General features: G+C 49.0%; 1 long non-coding RNA gene across 1 annotated transcript; it reads right to left on the reverse strand.

Annotated features, from left to right (window-relative positions):
- Positions 1 to 1903: 1903 nt before the first annotated feature.
- LOC142070716 (uncharacterized) lies at positions 1904 to 7136 on the reverse strand. The gene is made up of 2 exons (XR_012666666.1): positions 6801 to 7136; positions 1904 to 5382 (listed from the first exon to the last, which is right to left on the reverse strand). It is a non-coding gene; the product is annotated as an uncharacterized LOC142070716 (long non-coding RNA).
- Positions 7137 to 16788: the final 9652 nt, after the last annotated feature.

The raw sequence follows: 16788 nt of genomic DNA on the forward strand, positions 1-16788 counted from the left end.
GGGCCAGTCTGTATTCTGCCCTGATCCCATGGCCCACAGGGGATATTAGTTGGCAGCTCCTTCATGGAGCTGTGATCAAGGGCATGTACCTGGCAGGGTTCCCTGACACTTGCCCCTTTTGCTGCGTAAGGGAGACCCTGATGCACATCTACCTTGAGTGCGCCAGGTTGTAGCCCCTTTTTCTTCTCCTCCAGAATCTTCTCCGTCGGTTCTGGCTGTGCTTTTCCCTGCACCTCCTGATTTACGCACACCCTTTCCGTGGCCCCACGAAGTCACGAGACCTCCTTGTCAATCTCCTCCTGGTGCTGGCCAAGGAGGCCATCGATTCCACCAGGAGGAGGATACTGGATGGGGAGGTGCTGTGGGACTGTGAGGACTACTTCTGTTCCTTCCTTCGATCACGCGTCTGAGCAGTTCCTCTGGGCCATGTCTGCTGGCTCCCTAGACACCTTCGAGGAGCAGTGGGCGCTGTCTGGGGTTCTCTGCTTGGTGTCCCCCTCTGGATCTCTGATTTTGGACCTATGACCCTCACTCCTGACCCTGTCTGTCATTATCCCCCAACCTCACTTGAGCCCTGGGTTTGGTAGCTCCTCCCCTTAGGCTGTGGGAGGGGCCTTCAGGTGTGGGCAGGCACAAGCTCCTCCCAGAACTCAATAGGTGCTCCTGGAGGTGGCCAGTCTGCAGGCATTCACAGAAATGGAGGAATAACACTGTATCTTGCAAAACCAGCAAGGGACTGGCCCTGAAAGCAGGGACCTACCAGTGTCATTGTTTAGACCAGTGTAAAATGCCATCATTTTGATTTGGTAGCAATTTACGCCCACGGAGCCCTGGCAGGAATGACGACACCTTGCGATGGAGAATCGGGCCTATATCCTCCCCAGTTCTGCGTTCTCTCAGCTCGTCAATGTCTTTCAGGTAAAGTGGTGCTCAGAACAGAACACTCAGGGCAGTCGAACCAGAGCTGTATACAACAGGACTCTTGCCCTCCTGCCCTGTAAGGCCTCCATGTGCAGCCTAAAGCTGCATGGACCTTGTTAGAGGGCAAACGCAGCTCTAAAAGTTTCTGCCAGAATCACTGCATCTCAGTTTGTCTCTGTGACCGATGGTCCTAGTGGGGGCCAGCTGAGATCACTCAATTAGGGTGAACTGCAAAGAATGGGGCAGACAATCCTCATAAAGCTGGTGGATATTCCAATACTTAGATTTACCAAGCCAGACTAAAATAGCTTCTTATTACCTCACTGGTTACTCAGAAGTCCCAACAACACAGTTCCCTTAAAGTGTTACGAATTACACCTGGTAGGACACGCACACCAATGCTGCGAATTACACCTGGTAGGACACGCACACCAATGCTACGAATTACACCTGATAGGAAACGCACAGCAATGCTACGAATTACACCTGATAGGACACGCACACCAATGCTGCGAATTACACCTGGTAGGACACGCACACCAATGCTGCGAATTACACCTGATAGGACACGCACACCAATGCTGCGAATTACACCTAGTAGGACACGCACACCAATGCTGCGAATTACACCTGATAGGACACGCACACCAATGCTGCGAATTACACCTGATAGGACACGCACAGCAATGCTGCGAATTACACCTGATAGGAAACGCACAGCAATGCTGCGAATTACACCTGATAGGACACGCACACCAATGCTACGAATTACACCCGATAGGACACGCACACCAATGCTGCGAATTACACCCGATAGGAAACGCACAGCAATGCTACGAATTACACCTGATAGGACACGCACACCAATGCTGCGAATTACACCTGATAGGACACGCACACCAATGCTGCGAATTACACCTGATAGGTCACGCACAGTTCGAATCTAGGCTGAGGCACAGAAACAAAGTCCACAACTGCAGAGTTCCCAAAAAACACTAAGTTTATTACGCTCGAGCGTGGTGCCCCCCTGCTAGCCAGGAGGGGACCCTGAATGCAGATTATACAAAGGTTATATACTTTTTAGCAAAGCATGTTGCCCTCGTGCATCGGAAACCTTAGCCAATAAACAAACCCTTGTCTTATCTACCACCTACCCCTGCTTGGTGCATTCCTCGTGCTAAACCAGTATGTTAATTACACAGCATGGTCCTAAAGCCATGCATCAGTAACTTTTATTATCAGGATGGGAGGCCTCACATCAAAGGCCAAGAGATAGGGAGTTAGAGACTGACAAAAACCAGATACTTGGAGTCAAGGCAGGCTGGAGACAAGGAGGAGGATTTTCACAGGGATTCAGTATCTAAGGATTACTCCTCCTGGTGTATGATGTGCTGGCATTTAAACAATGGTGGGCCCCAAACCAAAATGGAGTCACATGTGCTAACTTTTCCTTAACAGTCCTCCCTTTTTTTTGTACGTCAGTAAGCTATATCGGGGCTGAGTAACCGCGCTGCAGGGTTAGCAACTGCCGACAGCACATACTGCAGCGTTGTAGGCATACAAAAAATAATGCAAAAACAATAACAGTCAAAAAAAAGTAAATACAAAATACGCCGTCCCCAAGTCCCCACATCCGGTAGCCATGAGGTGAGCCAGTCCCAGACCTCCTGGAATCCGGCGCTGGGTGGAATAGGGCTGCCTGTTGCTTGAGGATGTGGATGTCAGTTTCCACCCTGTGGTGCTGATTTACACATACACAACAGCTTGAATTGACCAGAGCACAAACCCCGCCCTGATTTGCAAGGAGATAATCCAGGGCTAGGCGGTTTTGCAATGTAGTTTGGGATAGCTGGGTGACTTCAATTTGAAGGGCAAAGAGAGCATCTGCAGTAGCATTTGCCATTAGTTTCAAAGCAGCTGAAATGTTAACTATAGCTTTTTCCAGCTCGCTGACTCCCAACCATGGCAGAAACCAACGCACAAAGGAGTGAAAGCCTTTGGGCCGATAAGAAAGGGGGTTTAAAGGAATACTTCGTCGGTCCCGCCATACTAGATTGCGGATCTCTCCCCGGGTCAGGTTCTGGTGAACTGTCACGGCGGGTACTATAGCCCCTAAGGTACATGGACCACACCATCCTGCTGGGAGAACCTTATAGGCTGTGTGATTGCATAACCAATACCAGCCAGACCCCTCGGGGACTGGCCACGGGGTCCTGGAGTAGGTAGAGGAGCCTCCTGCACCAGAGCTGATTTGGGTGGTGTCCTTGCACCCCACAAAATTCCCTACAAAAACTGTATTTTCTATGCCCTTACGTCGTGACACACATGAAGCATAATTACCCTGGGCCACCATATCAATAGACCATATTTGGATTGTAACATTCAAGTTAAATGTAGTGTTTGTCCATAGCTTAGCTTGGAGTGTTCGATTAAGGATAGGTACCCCTACCAACAGGACCCCCTGACCTAAATATGTGGGGGTACGAATACAAATCCAACACTGCGTTCAATTTACACCCTGTTTGATAGCACGGGTTAAATTCAAGAAGCTATTGCCCTCTCATCCTTGTACTGGACTTGGGAATAGGGAGAGGATCCCCCCAGGCAAACCATACCAATGTCGACATCCTCCCCTGTACCATACAAAAAACACTACCCCCAATGTAAGTCCAATAAACAGGAACACAAAAAGTCCTGGTGGGCTGTGAAGGTCCCAGTAGCTGGAAAGCTCAGTCCATGGGTTGGTCGTGGTGTTCATTTGTGAAGTGGCTCATCCAATGGCTTGTCAGGGTCAGGTGGGGGTCCCAGCGCCAACTTAACGTAGCTATGATGGATCCAGGAACCTTTACCTGCAAAGGAGTGGTGGCAGATGGTGGGAGTAATGTTCGTGGCTGTAAGGCGTTTTTGGTATTTATACTTGCCTACAAGCACAGGTTCCAGCCTCTGGAATAAACCCACCCCACCACTTTACTTCACATTCCCAAGAATACATTCCGCAACTTTTTCTCTGCCAATGTACAATGCTCCGTCTTTGCCATCAAGGCCAATTCTCAGTGTCTTTTGCAGTCAGGAATCCTTGGATTTTGGTGGTTTTAGCAGAGCAGGTGTTTCTTTCTTTTTTTTTTTTTTGGAACAGGCATGGTTTTGCATTTTATAGGGGAGAGGTTACTAGCACGTCACCCTGTAGTGCTTTGGGGATTTTTTTAGCAAATACTGAATGCAGGTTAGCTTTGTCAGTGGACAAGGGAGAGGTTACTAGCACTTTACCTTGGTTTTTTTTGCTGTTTAAAAGGAGGAAAGAAAAAAAACCCAGAAGGAGGGACAGGCTGACCAGTAGTCGAGTGAAGTCACCTCGAGGTGGAGGGGTCTTTTTGCAGTAAGAAGCATGGGTCTAGGCAGTCAGTCCTTGGCACTTCACAGCGGTGTTGGTAGTTAGCAGGACTTAATAAGGGCCTTTTCAGCATAGGGCCAGAGTAGTCTTTTGTTGATGGACCTTTATGTAGATCCAGTCACCTGCTTTTAACAAATGGCAGGTTTGCTCAGGATTCTTGAAGCAGGACTTCTTTTACCTGTAAATACAGAGACCTAACACATTTCATTAATGTCTGGCAGTGTGTTGCAGATCTCACAGCTGCTTGGGCACATTTAAGCCCCCCTCTTTCTTGGCTGTTAGCCAAATCCTAGCTGTGAGTAGTGTCCTTGGGCAGGCCAGTGTCTTATTTTTGGACCGAGCCTGCCAGCTACAGCATTGAATTAGCTTGTTCTTTGGTTTTTTTGGGGTTTTTTTTGGCTTTTATTAACCTGCAAAGGAAACTTTCACTTTTTACTTATACACTTTTGTTTAAAAAGGAACATATGTACATTGCCCGTTATACAGCACTTTAGTCTTATTGTTTAATGTATGCCACATACACCCTTCTAGGAAAACGACTTTATTACAGAGCTTTGGAGCAACAAGCCAGGACAAGCACACCCACTTTTGAGGAGTCCACTTGGTACAACTTCTGGTGTCCAATAGCTTTCCTTTTTTTTCAGCCCTTTGGCTAGAAATGTGAGGTAGCCAGAAGGATCTCATGTATAATATGGGGAGTGGGTTAACCTTTCATGTCCTTGCTTCCAAGGTTGGTGTGTAAATTTTAACAATTTTTTTAATTAAAAGATCTGGCCAATGAAATTTTTTTTTACATAAGCAAATGTATTAAACTTTAGTATATTACATTTTTTGATATTATTTAAACACTTTGTATTCCAAGTTGAATAAAACAAGTATCTGCATTTTGATTTAACCCTTTTATTTAGTTTTAAACTAAACTGTCCTATGAAAAATTAAACACAGCAATTCTGGCCACAAGACAAACACCACAAGACAGGACATAGAACACAGAACAGAATTCCTATTGTGCCAGTAAATTCATGAGATGTTGAATTGCTTTTCAGCTGGCATCAGTTTTTTCTGATTTTCTGAAAGACAAAAAAAAACACAGATCTATCCCTTTTGGGCAGTCAGTCATTGCTTAAAATGTTTTTTTTTTATACAAATACCTTTGTTAATTGCAGGCAAAACAGAGGAATTACCCATATTTTCTTGTATTTGTTTTATAGGCAGCCCAGGTTTCAGTGGCCTCTACCTTATTAGTTAGGTAATTTACATTAAAACAAATGCTTTCCGGCTTGCTTTTGGATCCACAGGTTAAAGATTCTTACTTTAAAAAGGGCACAATAAACTTTACCAGACTTTTGATTGCCTTTTACTTTTAACTTCTGCTGTCAAACACACAGCGACCTGAAAAGGAAGACACCACCTATTGTAGCCCCTTGGAACCTAATAAGATATTAATTAAGTAGCACTGTATAATTGCATTTCTTTGGAAAAGGGCCCATTTTTTTCCAAAATGGCTGCAAAGAAACCAAGAATTTTTTTTCTTTCCAGTATTTTACAAAGTTCAACTGCTTAATTTTTTCCAGCAACTAAAGAGTTAACTTCTTACTTTTTTTTTTTTTTTTAAATTACTTGCTTATTTTTTAAAACGACACCCAATTAACTTAGATTTTACGATTCCAAGTATTATTCCGGGATTTATGTTTTCCATTCCTGTAATTATTTACTCCTCTTTTTTCACTATGACCTTCAAGTTTCCAACCTGTTTTCCAATCTCTTTATTTGTTGCCTGCCCGCTTGGGCCCGATCCTGTTTTTTTTCTCTGAACTGTCCCTTCCATGAGCACCAGCTTTGTTTCACTACCAAATTAACAAGGAGGGTGGGCTTCTTAACTAGCCCCCAGCCCTCCTGGTCTCTTTTCTTAAATATTTTCACTTACAAGGGCTACCCGAGTCCTCCCCACATGAGGCTTGTCACCTGGACAGAAAGCACGGCAATTGGCAAGCAAGAAGGTGACGGGCATAAGTCAGAAAGCCGAGGGTAAGCCGGAGGAGGGGCAGAAGCAGGCATAGCACAGAGCGGCGCTGGAGACTCCTTAGATGAATAAGAAAAGGAAGAGGAAAGAGGATGTCCTTTCGCATGCGCATAAGCCCAGTTGTCCCATACATACCAATAATCCATCTGGGCTGGAGCTTTGTCCTCCAGCCTCCTTCTAAGCGCTGTTAATGTATCCCCAGCAAAGGACCCATCCGGTGGCCATTTAACAGATGTTTGAGTTGTTAGTGCTGGCCACTCAACCTTATATAAAATAACAGCTTTCTTCCTACCTAACCCATGGGTGCCAGAAATATTCCCCCAATTCTCGAGAATTTCAGCCAAAGGGGTCCCCTTACTTACACTCTGCCCAGTGGGCTACCAAAAGAACACAAAATGTGCCACCTTATCGCCTAAGCGACGGCTCACACCCCCCACTCCTCGGAGTTCTCAAAGGTGAACTCACCCTGTGCCGGCTGGAGCTGTCCGAGAGGAGGAGTGTAGTCTCGCTTGTTGGGGCGAGCCTAGAGTCCCATCTGGGTCGCCAAAACTGTTACGAATTACACGTGGTAGGACACGCATACAACTGCTGCGAATTATACCTGGTAGGACACGCACACCAGTGCTGCGAATTACACCTGGTAGGACACGCACAGCAATGCTGCAAATTATACCTGATAGGACACGCACACCAATGCTGTGAATTACACCTGATAGGACCAATGCTGTGAATTACACCTGATAGAACACGCACACCAATGCTGCGAATTACACCTGGTAGGACACGCACACCAATGCTGTGAATTACACCTGATAGGTCACGCACAGTTCGAATCTAGGCTGAGGCACAGAAACAAAGTCCACAACTGCAGAGTTCCCAAAAAACACTAAGTTTATTACGCTCGAGCGTGGTGCCCCCCTGCTAGCCAGGGGGGGACCCTGAACACAGATTATACAAAGGTTATATACTTTTTAGCAAAGCATGTTGCCCTCGTGCATCGGAAACCTTAGCCAATAAACAAACCCTTGTCTTATCTACCACCTATCCCTGCTTGGTGCATTCCTCGTGCTATACCAATATGTTAATTACACAGCATGGTCCTAAAGCCATGCATCAGTAACTTTTATTATCAGAATGGGAGGCCTCACATCAAGGCCAAGAGACAGGGAGTTAGAGACTGACAAAAACCAGATACTGGGAGTCAAGGCAGGCTGGAGACAAGGAGGAGGATTTTCACAGGGATTCAGTATCTAAGGATCACTCCTCCTGGTGTATGATGTGCTGGCATTTAAACAATGGTGGGCCCCAAACCAAAATGGAATCACGTGTGCTAACTTTTCCTTAACAAAAGTGATCCAGCCTCAGGCCTCCTTCCAGGTATCTAAGTCAAATCTTCCAGGTATCTAAGCCAAATGTGATGAAGATTCCTGAAAATCTTACATCATCTTACTTCATCATATAAAAGGATCGGACACATTACCTCCCAGGTTATTGAATATTCCAGATCTTACCCAAATACACAAGACAGCCAATTCTTATAGACGAAACTAAAATCTATTAAAAAACAAAAGAGAGAGAGTATGGTTAAAAGACCAATATACATACAGACATGAGTTCAAACCATTGTGGTTCAGATTCATAGCAGAGATGGTGAGCTTTGTAGTTGCAAAGAGTTCTTTTAGAGATAGTTCATAGGTCATAGTCCAATGTCCAAATCTCATACTCAGGGCGTACCAGCATAACGGGGACCTCAGTCTTGCAACTTAAACTTCCCTGATGAAACCTAAGCAGATCTGAGATGACAGAATCAGGACCCAAGGATCTTTTATGTAATTTCATGTCTTTTGACAAGTTGGGAATTAGGATGACTTTGAAGGAGGTCCATCACCAGCACTTAGCTATATGAATTAACATAAGGCCATTTACTCATTCCTGCCCCATTCACAGTATATTTTAAAGAGAGATGAATACCGAGATATCCTGTGTTTACAATTCATTTACATGATAGGATGTACTTTTCATTTCTGAATTATCAGAATTCAGCATAGACAGGGACTGCTGATTACATTGTTCACCCTACTCATACATATGTAAATACACAAAAACACAAACATTATCTCCCCACATGTCTTTTGAGGGTTATTTATTTTGCAGGATGTTTAACCCTTTCTGGCAATGCGTCACAGTCCCTCACACCGAGCATGTGTGTTTAAGATTATCCTTCTCCTGATGGGTCCTCCGGGGAAAGAGGGAAAAAGAAAGGAGCATAAATGGAGGTTGCAGCGGCCAAGAATCAAAGGGAACTCTCCTGAATTTAACAAACATGACCACAGTTCCTGGGATGTCTGTAGTCAATGGGAAGCTGGGGCAAAGTGAAGAGAGAGGGGGAAAGCTTAGCATGCGAGCAGAGCCACCAATGAGACTGGACTAGCCTCAGTGTGAGAGTCATTTGCTGGCCCCAGTCACCTGACTGGGTCAGGGTTATAAAAGTTACACCTGTCAGATGAGAAGGTCTGTGTGCATTGACTCCTGTGCTAGTTGTTACCTCTTCCTAAACTTTAGAAAAATCAAATGCAACTAAAACATGTTATTGACCAAACAAATACAGCCTGTTACTAAACCCATCCATGGAGGCATGGGAGATTACCTGGACACCCGAGCCATCCCAAACAATTCTTCTCCACCCTTGGAGCATCAGCCCTTCAGGTGCTAGTAGGTAGCTGTCACCTTTCAGGTGCGAGGAAGGAGGTTTGCGGCTAATACACTGGATGGGGACTCAGGGGATCTGGGGCCAGTACCAGTTCTGCCACAGATTTCCCATGTGACTTAGGGTCAGATTCTGGACCGCTTTATGATGCTCCAGTGGTGTAGAGGGGGCAGGGCGCTCCTAGGGGAGAGTAGGGCAGGCATTCATTCGCCCCCTCCCATCCCCCTCCGTGCTCTGCCAGTTCTTGGCTGTGGAGCAGCACATTGGCAGCAGTTGGGAAGCTGCTGTATGTGAGAATAGGCCCTAAATTAGCTGCTGTATGTGAGAGTAGGCCACCCCCACCTGACACCCCTTCAACCCAGAGCAGCCCAGAATCTAGGAAGGAACAAAGGTGGCATAGAGACATCCTTGTCCACCCCCATCATGCTGCACCTTCTGTTCTGCACAGTGCAGAATCTGGCCTTTCAAGGCCCCGTGCCTCAGTTTCCCCATCTGTAAAAACTGGCCTAATAAAGGTCCCCTATACCACCGAGGTGTTGGGAGGATGTGGTCATCAGTGTTTGTGAGTTTCTCAGACTCTATCGTGATGGGTTAACGTGGGAGAGGTGACAGTGCTGGAGACAGACTGAACTGAGGCAGGGTTACAGAAGATGTATAACGCTCTCCATCCAGTGGTTACTGTCACTCTCAGGATTAAGGAAAAGGTGGAAAATTAAAATAGCCTCCATTCGGCAGAATCCCACAACAAATTATATATCAGGGAATCACTTCATTACCAAAATGCAGTCACCTCTGGGGTGGAGCATGGCAGACAGCTGGTGTGTGATGTCACCTCACTGCCAAGTAGGGGCAGGGAAATTCTTCTGATTCCCCAGCTATTACAATATACATTATTAAATGGCAAAAACCATTGTGAACGCAGAGTTAAGGTGGCCTGGTGACAGCTCCGGCCCTTCCAGAATGTGGAGTTCAATGAAACTCAACTTCTGAAAAGCTGGCAGTACAGAGTTCAGCCCATACAGCCTTGAAATTGGGTGACTTCTGGGTCAGTGCCAGGAGCGAGGTGGGACAGGAGAGCAGTCTGTGGATTCAGCAACGCAGAGGGGATAGTACAGGGTTAGGTGGTATCCTGTGTGCAGGTGTGACAGGGCTGTAAAAGGGTCCGACGGGGTAGTTAAATCTCCCAAATGTGGCCTTCTGTGGGGGAAGCAGAGTCACTGTCCGAGCACAGAGCAAATGCAGGCGGGGCCCTGTCCAGTACAGGGAAAAGGCAGAGTGGGACGGTGCGCGTTATCGGCAGCACTAAAAGAGGGCAGCGTTAAGGTTATGTTGGCGTGTACCTTAACACAGCCTGTCCTGGTTTGTAGACATTTGTGGTTTGCCGAGCTCAGCGTTCTCGAAGGGGCAAGCTGTAAAATCGCAGAATCGGGGGGGGGGGGGTGGCTGGAAGGGATGTGGGAGGGAGGAGGGTCACCACTTCCAGCTCCCCCCTGTGCTGAGGCAGGACTGAGTAAACCCAGCCCAACCCTGACGGGGGTTTGTCCAACCTGTTCTTAAACACCTCCAGTGACATGCACCCACAGCCCCCCTCGGAAGCCTTAAGGACCCTGCGATTTAGTGGTTTCCCTAACATGATCTCACCTGACTCCCCCTCGCTCAACGAAGCGCCAGCGTGCCAGGGACGCTGCCAGGGACGCTGCTCTCCCTATTTTAAAGAAGGGGAAACTGAGGCAGCGGGTTCCGGCAGCGGCGCTGGGATTGAATCCGGACTCCCAGGCGGCCCCGCCAAGCGGCGCAGAGCGGACCCGCGGAGCTGCGAGGAGACGCCGGACCCGGGCCGAGAGCCGGGCCGGGCACGGGCGCTGCTCCGCCGCGGGGGCCGCAGGCGTCTCGCAGGCAAGCCGGCCGGGACCAGGGGGAGGAGGCAGCGTGGGCCAAGCGGCTGCCGCTGCCTTCAGCTGGGACCGGCCGCCCGCGGGCCCCTCCGCTGCGCCCCGGGCGGAGCCTGCTGGCCATGGCTGCGGCTCGGGTAGGGGCTGGAATGCGCCGGGGCCCTGGCTAGTGGACTGGCCCCGCCGGGGAGCTGCGACTGCTGGGGGGGCCCAGCAAGCGATAGAATCATAGAATCATAGAATATCAGGGTTGGAAGGGACCCCAGAAGGTCATCTAGTCCAACCCCCTGCTCGAAGCAGGACCAATCCCCAGTTAAATCATCCCAGCCAGGATGGCCCGGGCCGAGCCCCCCTGCAGCCCTGGGGGGTGAGAGGAGGCTGCAGCCCCGGCTGGGTGACCCCCGTGGTGGCAACACAGCTGCGTGCACCTCCCCGCCAGGGGGCTGGCCGCGGCCGGGGCTCCCCAGCCCGGGGAGGAGGCCCACGGCCACCGCGGGCCGGGCAGGCTGGCTCCGCAGGGGAGAGGCGCTTTGGCAGGGGCGCCTGCAGCGGGGGAAATCCCCGCCCCGCCTCTCTCCAACAGGTAACATCCTACACTTTCCATAGCTCTTAAAATATTTCCCGTACAAACCTCTCATATTATCCAGGATGATCAGCGAGTTCTGAGCTTTCGGCAGAGACCACACACTACCCCGCCCTTAGGTGAAGTATCAAGAGGGTGATTGGACGTGCAGGAGATCTAATGCCTGCCTGGGTTGGTCTGGGCATGCCTACATCACAGCCCCTCTTGGATCATACCAATGTTCCCTTGCTTTTTTTTCCCTTCTTGTCTCCCTTTATCAATGGGAAGTTTACGGTGGGTTCTGTGGTGTCTGGCCGGATAGGGATCCCTTCCTGTGCTCCACACTGCTCAGAAAAGGTGTCTACAGTGATCTCTGTTAATATGGAATTCCTGCCCTGTATTTTGGGCAACTCGGTGCAGTTTTGTGCACCTATATTCCTCCAGCCAGTAACAGGGAAGAAGGTTCAGCTGCGCTGGAATGACCAACCTTGCAACCCCCAGTAATGGTTGGAGTCAGGGCAACTAGAAATGTAACCAGTTGTCTCCCTCTGCCAAAACCAAAATCCTGCCGGTCTGTTGTTCCTGATGAAATGGCTTCTGCTCTACCCGCACTCAGCAGGGAAAGTGATGTGGGTCAGATCCAGGCCCAAAACCTCAGGGGGAGTTGTATTCATTTCACTGTTGAATTCACATCTTGGTATAGATGGTGGTGGGGGATCTTTTTTACAATTCAGGTCTAGAGCACAGTGTCTGGATAACAAATTATCTGCCAAAACATGCCGGTGGGTTTGCGGAGTCAATTTTGTCCAGCTTAGGCCATGTCTACACAGCTGTGCCACTGTAAGATCTCTGTGTAGACGCTCTGTGCCAGCGGGAGAGAACTAAACCACCGCCAACGAGCGGCGGGAGCTATGTCAGCAGGAGAACGTCTCCCACCGACGTAGAACTGTGCACACCGCCACCTTTGTTGGTGAAGCAAAGCCTGAGAAGAGCCCTTGTGTTCTGGTCTAAGAGCCTGAGGCTACACGTTGCAGAGTTCCTCTTGCCAAGTGGATTTGTGAGTCCCGAGCTGGCCCCCTTGCAGGACCATACTAAGTTTCTAAAAGGTTCTGTGTCTTGGAATCCCCCTGTGAAACAAAATCTATTGTCATGTCAGAGTGCTTTGTCGCTGACCATTGTCCGGCCATTGATTCTAATCCTGTAGATGCTCTCGGGGTCCAGCTCAAGGCGGAGAGGCATGACGAAGCGTATGATGTAAGCCTGCGACAAGTCAGTCTATTACCCCGGGACTCTAGGGAGCATGCCTTGCAGACTTCCGTCAAGGCAGAAGCCTGCCCGAGTGAGAGCAACGTCTCCAAGCAGAACAGGAGGCTGCCCGTAACGTTAGATCTGTCCGGCCTGAGCGACAAGAGGTCAGCTACAATCCCAGATCCCTTGGAGCAGGACAAGAAGAAAAGGAGCCCATGTGAGAAGCACTTCTCAAATCATGCAGCTCCAGACCGTCACCAGCTCGCTCGTGCAGAGGGGACCCACATGCGCGCTGAATATGGGAAATGCTTTGCTCAAAAGCGAGACCCGGCAATGCGCCTGAGAGTCCACGCAGGGAAGAAGCGGTTTAAATGCACCAGGTGTGAGAAGTGCTTCATTCAGAAGCAACAGCTGCTCAGGCACCAGGAGACCCACATAACCAAGCCGCCTGCCTGTGCAGAGAGTGTGGGAGATGTTTTCAAGCCATTCATGATCTTCGGCGTCACCAGGTCACTCATGCAAGAGAAACGCTGGTCTCGGTGATCACGGTTCCAAAGTTCACTTTTCCTGTTGTGCGTTACAATAAAACAAGCCATGAGGCTTAATCCGCTGGGCCGCAAGTTGCACAGAAAGAACAAAAATGCAACATCTTGTTGCACGTGGGGAAAACTTGCCCTGACAAATGGAAACATATTATGTTCCCAAGGTAGGAACAGCATCCAAAAAGTGTAAGAAATATTCTCCCACCCATCTGATGGGATGGACACTTTAAAGCTCATTGTTCAATTCACCCTTAATAAAATCACCGTATATCAGCACGTAGGTCTTGAGTGGAACTATTTAAAGGGTGGTTTTACTCTGAAAAGTAAAACTGGCACGTTCTTGCTCAACACGTCTGCTGGCTGTGTGTTTACTATGTTCAGAAGTTTTGCCCCTGTGAAAATGTTTTGAACTTAAACAATTCTGTTGATTCCTAGATTCCAAGGCCAGAAGGGACCATTGCAACTATCTAGTCTGACCTCCTGGGTAACACAGGCCAGAGGAAATCCCCACAATAATTCCCACTGATGTCCAAGAGGGTTTGGAATCCAGCTCTCTTCCCCCTTAGCTGGTCTAGCTCTGGAGAACTAAGAGGAGTCCAAGTAGTAGACAGCTTTATCGTTAAAGTCCCGCACACGCAGATCTGTCACTTGGGAAAGTCTCCAGGAATTGCTTTGTGACCTTTAGGGTGGCTCAGTGCTTTAGCGGTTTTCTGGTAGGTGTGAGGTCACATAACGTGCTGAGGTGTTAGAGCTGATGGAGACACCAGACTTTGCAGGATCTACACAGGCGATTTTTAGAAAAGTCGAGAACTGAATAGCAATTCCTAATGAGAGGGAGAGCTTTCTACTGCTGGGTTACCCGTTTAAATCTCACTGGGGTTGATATTGATGGAAAGTGGCCCATGGGAAATGAGTATGCCGGGTCTCAGCCATTTTACCAGTGGACAGATGTCCATGTACCCTTCCCAAATTAGCCCCCTTCGTGGTGTTCCCAGCAGAGAGGCTGAGGTTTGAATGAGTTGTGCCGAATTAACGGTCCTGCCTGCTAGAACTGGACTTCCCCAGATCAAGAGCATGGTTTGGGTTGCTTGTGCCACGCTGTCTGTGTACATGCTCTGGGGGTAGAGGAAGCCTGTCTCCTGGGCTGTCACCTTTCTCCAGCACCACGCTGACACACACAAAAATTTGGATGCTTTTTAAAAAAATCTAGTGTGAAGTTTGTGTGCCCGGTGCTTCTCTGAGCCAGGCTAGGGCTTGATCTTGCTGTCTTTGCACCTCCTCCTCTGTGGGAGCTTGGAAGGCACAAGAACGGCTGGCATCAGCGGAGGCATTGGGCGCGTGCTGCAGACGTCACTCGGAACACTCAGTAATTGCTCGCTGCTGTGAGTAGCAATGGCAGAAACCAATGTCTCTCTCTAGGGGTGAGAGAAGGGGTTTATTGCAGTGTTGTCGCGTGTGGTAGAACCGTACAGCAGTTAGGGAGGTAAAATGTTACACGGTTAGCCGATCAGCGTTAGTCTTACCGGTAATATATTCCAATTAACGTTTAAAACCAGTTGGTAAAATAATTTGTGACATTGTAATACCTAATGCGCACATCAAAAATGTCACAGCAATACCCGGGGAGCGCGGGAGCTTGCAACGCTTTCGTGGCTTGGGGGGCCATTGGATCAGCCTGTGTCCGGCAGAGAGGGCACCGTCGCGGGCAGCCCCCCAGCTCTGCTTCTCTTGCAACTGGCTGCAGCAGTGGATCTGGCTGGGAACCACTGGATCTGCTGGAAAGCTTGGCTCTGCCCTGGCACCGATCTGCCGAACTAGCCGCACTAGGCAGTGGCTAGAAACTGGGAGAGCGAGGGGTGGCAACGCCCAGCCGTGCACACGCAAATGATCCCCCAGCCCACTGCACTCCAGAGACAGCAGGGTGGGTAGCCCCCACCAGGGGTAGATGGTTAACGATGAAACAGTTAACAATATAATTTTAATAGTTTAAACGGGTACTTCTTTAAACGATAGTTACATTCCTAACAGCAATACCTGTGAATCCTGTGTAATCTCTTGTATTGTGTGCAGGGGGTTTGGAGCAATAAAAATAGTTCATTACAAACAGAATCTCTTTCTGCAGATCTAATTAACTTGAGGGCACGACCACCCCCTTCCTGGCTCCGATGCTGCGGAGCCTTTACCCCGCGTCCCCCTTCCCGGCTCCGACGCCGCAGAGCCTTTACCCCGTGTCCCCATTCCCCTTTAGTAGGCATAATTATACCTGCAATGCATACCCTTACAGTTTATGGTTGTGTCCCATTTTGGGGGGGCCTTGAGTCTGGGGTCTTCATCCCACCTCTTTTGTACCCCATGGGAGGGGTAAGGAGCGAGGTTGTGCTATGGTCAGGACAGGCATTTCTTTGGCCTTTTCGTGTTTTATACCTTCCCCCAATCCTCCTTGCCCCTCCCGACTGGTTGTTTGACCTTTTCTTGAGACAGGAGCTGAGGCAATCTTCAAGTGTGTGCTTGTCTGTTACACACCTGCCCGCCCGCCATGCCCAGTAACACTTTAACTGCTCTTATCTGTTCCTGTTACACCAACAAACCCACCTGGCCAGGCAGAAGCCACATTTTTGCCCTTTGTTTACACATTTCAGTAAGGATCCCTTTGTTCACACATATTAGTAAGAATATAAGTGTATCAAGAATCAAACAGGCCAACAGGGCCCAAAATTCTGTCTCAGGCGGAAATACAGGCCTGAATCTTACATTATGACTGGTTTCAGAGGAACAGCCGTGCACTCCTAACCCTGCTGAGTGCAGAGCTCTCGGATTCGCTGCTCCCAAAGGAGCAGAACACGCCCGCTCAGGGTCCCCGCTCTGCGTCACGCAGCTCCGGTAGACGTAGAGCGACAAGGAGGAGATGTTTATAATCAGAGAACCGAGATTCAAGTGAGGGGCAGACAGAATGTTGGAAATATAGAATATCAGGGTTGGAAGGGACCTCAGGAGGTCATCTAGTCCAACCCCCTGCTCAAAGCAGGACCAATCCCCAATTTTTGCCCCAGATCCCAAATGGCCCCCTCAAGGCTTGAACTCACAACCCTGGGTTTAGCAGGCCAATGCTCAAACCACTGTGCTATCCCTGCCCCCAAACACATGGTTACGTATGAGACAAAATCAGAACAGGCTCCCTAGCCCCTAAATAGGACTCCCAAGGCCTGGCCCTGGCTCCTGTGAGTAGCTGACTCCCCCACCCAGTCCTCTGTCCTTTCCCCAGCCTTTTCAGCCGATTTGGCTGAGACCCCTTCCCATAAGATCAAACCCGCTGGTGGTTTGTTCACATAGACGGAAGGAGAACTGGGGGTTTATCTGCACCCCAAATCTAGTCTCAAGAGTTCATTGTCTTACTGTAAACAGGAGAACCCCGGCTGTTCTTGTTTTGTCCAGCAACCTCCACCACCTAGTGACTAGCATTTTGCTCAGACCGTAAATGGCCGTCCATTGTGAGTCGTACAGT

The sequence above is a fragment of the Caretta caretta genome, chromosome 2 (genome assembly GCF_965140235.1).
Source record: "Caretta caretta isolate rCarCar2 chromosome 2, rCarCar1.hap1, whole genome shotgun sequence".
Taxonomy (NCBI): domain Eukaryota; kingdom Metazoa; phylum Chordata; order Testudines; family Cheloniidae; genus Caretta; species Caretta caretta.